This window comes from Pseudorasbora parva, chromosome 20 (genome assembly GCF_024679245.1).
Source record: "Pseudorasbora parva isolate DD20220531a chromosome 20, ASM2467924v1, whole genome shotgun sequence".
NCBI lineage: Eukaryota > Metazoa > Chordata > Actinopteri > Cypriniformes > Gobionidae > Pseudorasbora > Pseudorasbora parva.
Genome location: NC_090191.1, coordinates 25,061,337 through 25,064,758, shown reverse-complemented (window position 1 = coordinate 25,064,758; position 3,422 = coordinate 25,061,337). Strand labels below are relative to the sequence as shown.

Here is a 3,422-nt window from a genome sequence, read left to right as displayed (position 1 = left end):
ACAGTATACAGTTAATAAAGTAGAATAAAGTCAAATAAGATTCAAGATAAATAAAAATGGGTTTTAAAAAACACATTAACATCATATTAATCCATTCACAGCTGCTGAAGCCACACAAATGAGTGCCACATAATCCCATCCAGTCAACTATGATACAGAAAACAGATTCGATATAGTGTTGGAAAATAATGATTCATTATTACAACTAGACTGGTTTCTGTCTTTTCCCTCTATCATGTTCTTCTTCTTCTAAACAGTTCGCCCACTTGTACCCTACAGTATAATCAATGTACAGATGATGTGATCACTGATGTTGTGTAGCCTTATTTCAACCAGAGGAAGAAGTCGTATAATCCGGCGTTCTCCAGTCCTGGTCTAAAAGTAAAACAACAAACACAATTCAGATTAAGTTTAATGTACAGTCAGGTTAACCTATGTTCTTCAGTAAACTCTCCACCTCAAAATGGGCAGAAATGCCAATTCCTGATTTAAATTTACAAAGCAGCAGTCAGTACATAAAATAATATACACATTGAAGCATTATGTATAATATTTAAGCCCATAATATTAGCCAAGTACTGAACAAAAACTAATTTACCCATATCAACAGCAACCTTTTAAACAGTAGATCTTTTAAAAGATCTTTTAGAAAGGCATGGTCTCTTCTGAGCCTTTGTCAGTGATGCTAGATTTCTTTAGTTACTTGTTTCAAGAGCATCACTTGTGATAGCCTTTACAATATAAAATTGTTCAAATACTGCAATACAACTTTCATTGACAGAATTAAGAAATAGGTACCCAGGCACCAGACTTACCATGCTTATGAAGCACCCATGGCCATGTATAGTTCTCAGAGTTTTTGCCTCTTGTATTCCTCCTTGGCAGCACATCTTTTTCCTGTAGAATTTGTGCCTTCTCTTGCTATCCATCTTAAAACACAAATGCAATGTGTTTAGTCTGTGGAGTATAAGGCCTTGTTTCAAGCCAAAGAACTAACCAGATATTACACATAATTCAAAGAACATTTACTATTTGATTCCTAATATGTCCCAACTCATTATCTTCTAAAGCTACCCAGAACCATCCATGGTCTACAAAACAATGGAGAAATACATGGAGTTTATAACAACTAAATGCTTTTTCCCACACTTGTCTGCTTTTATCTAAGACAAACAGACAGTGCAGTTTTTAAGAACTGAAGGCCAAAAGTGTAATAATAATTGTATCAAAAAGGGAAAACAAATATTTACCATTTTAAATAAATCCAAGATACAGAAACTCATTTGCTTGTTTTAGGAGTTATTAAAAGATTTAGACATGAATAATGGTACGTATTTTATCAGAGTAGAAAGAATGATCACTGTTGAAATGAATAGTCCTTTGAGAGATCAACATCAAATTTTGTACTACATATTACAGCATTGCTTCAATACAAGACATACCAATGGACTTGCGCACTTTTCTGTCTTCTTCGGGCACAAGATGTCCATCTTCCTTCCTCACCCTAAACAAATGACTTATTTTCTTAGCTTGCTTCGATATAAGGTCTGGTCTTTCTTCTCTTCTGTAAAACAAGAAAGTCTCACTTACTCTGTGCAAATACTATTGTTTTTAAAACATATAAATTAAGACAGTTACAATAAAGTTAATTTACCATAAGATTAAGGTGAGCATTTGATGATTATATATACTAAAAACTGTATATACTTTAGTATATATACTGATACTGATAATATTCAACTTTACCTGTGAAGGGCTGATTACGGCAAGATTCGCTGAGAATCACTAGAAGCTCTTGTGAGGGTTGACTCTTAAAAGAGCTGTTGAGTTTGATATTGTAGAGATCTTTTAAACAAAAATAAATAAATAAAAGTAATCTGCAAGTAATCCTGCAAGACAGAAAGAAAGAGGAAATTGTATTACATTGCATGCAAGTTGTGAGTTCATACATAACTGTTTCTTGCTGTAAAAAAACGTTGCATAATTAAATGTTAAATACATTTATTTAGTAAGTTCACAGATATGTGTGCATTCCCATTATTAAAAGTATATAATAGCAAGCTATATCATATGAATTTGTTTGAAAATGTAGATAACTCACTTGATTTTGTGATCACATAAATTATTTACATGCAAACGGGACGTTATAAACATTGCAACTGATCTGATTAAGAAAAAATAATCGAATATCTGATGTCATGTGACCGAAGTGGCTTTTTGAGGCTTTTGCATCTGAACTCGTCATATACAAATACAGCTCTGGAAAAAAAAATCAAGAGACCACTTAACATTTAGAAATCCATGTTAAGTGGTCTCTTAATTTTTTTCAGAGCTATATGTACGAGAATCATACGAATTTGACAACTTGTTAAATCTTGTGAATTATTAAGACTTTGGGAATATGTTCTTACTGATTGAGCTATAGGATTTGTAAGAATAAGTAACAACAAATGCTAAATAAAATGTTTGATAAAGGGTTCAAACCAACTCATACATACCATTACAAATATTTGCTGTTGCAGCTTTCGGTTTTCTCCGTTACTTCTCCACAAACAAGAATGGGTTGACTGAGTCCGAGAGGCTCTTTTGGTCTTTTCAGGTAAAAAAAAAAAAAATAGAAAGAGAGAAAAAAGTCATAATATATAATATATAGCATTATAAAGTATACTATTTAAATAACAATATTTGGATTTTACATTAAAATGCATTTAAAGCATGGTAATTGTTGTGGCTACTGTTTATTTACAACAAATATCACATTAAAACTACCAATACTGTGGTAAACGCATGGCAAGTGTTGTTTTTTTTTTATTTTTATTGTGCTTCTACTACAAATGCCACGTTGGAACTACACTAGTAATTATTATTAAATATTAACAACTGTTTAAAGGTCTATAGCACGTCACGTGACAGTGTTAAATTACCCTATTATCAAGGTGTGTTTATTTAGAAAGGAAAGAAATGCAAAGCCTCAGTGGAGATGATGACAGATACAATGCAGTGACTGAACATGATCAATAACGACAAGCAGAAAATACTTTATATCAAATATTAGGACATAATATGTATGACTACTCACCAACATGTGGCACACGTGATCTGATGCCAAACATCGCGATGTGTTCTGAATGAGACTTCTTCAGCGCGATTTCATACCGATAGAATTGCCGTCTAATGTTGACGCCAAAGGTTTCCCACTGAAAGCAATTGGGTTCCCAGTTCGTCCATCGCGTGACGCCGAGGGGTCTACCTGTGGCGTCTTCAGTGTGACACACGGGCGCGGGCCGCGCGCTGCGCGCCGCGGATAGAGACGGTGATTGCTTTTGGGTCTTTTCTTCGCACAATTCAATCGTTTGGCCTCGGAATAGTTGGACTTTTTCAATAAAGTGTGCCTGTTGTCTGTTACAGCCTGTGTTTTATAT

The 3,422-nt window shown here is 34.0% G+C and overlaps 1 long non-coding RNA gene across 1 annotated transcript; it reads right to left on the bottom strand.

Annotated features, from left to right (window-relative positions):
• LOC137049805 (uncharacterized) lies at nt 1–3,218 on the bottom strand. Its single transcript, XR_010899722.1, has 6 exons — nt 3,080–3,218; nt 2,499–2,591; nt 1,747–1,889; nt 1,443–1,564; nt 816–929; nt 1–375 (listed from the first exon to the last, which is right to left on the bottom strand). It is a non-coding gene; the product is annotated as an uncharacterized lncRNA (long non-coding RNA).
• Nucleotides 3,219–3,422: the final 204 nt, after the last annotated feature.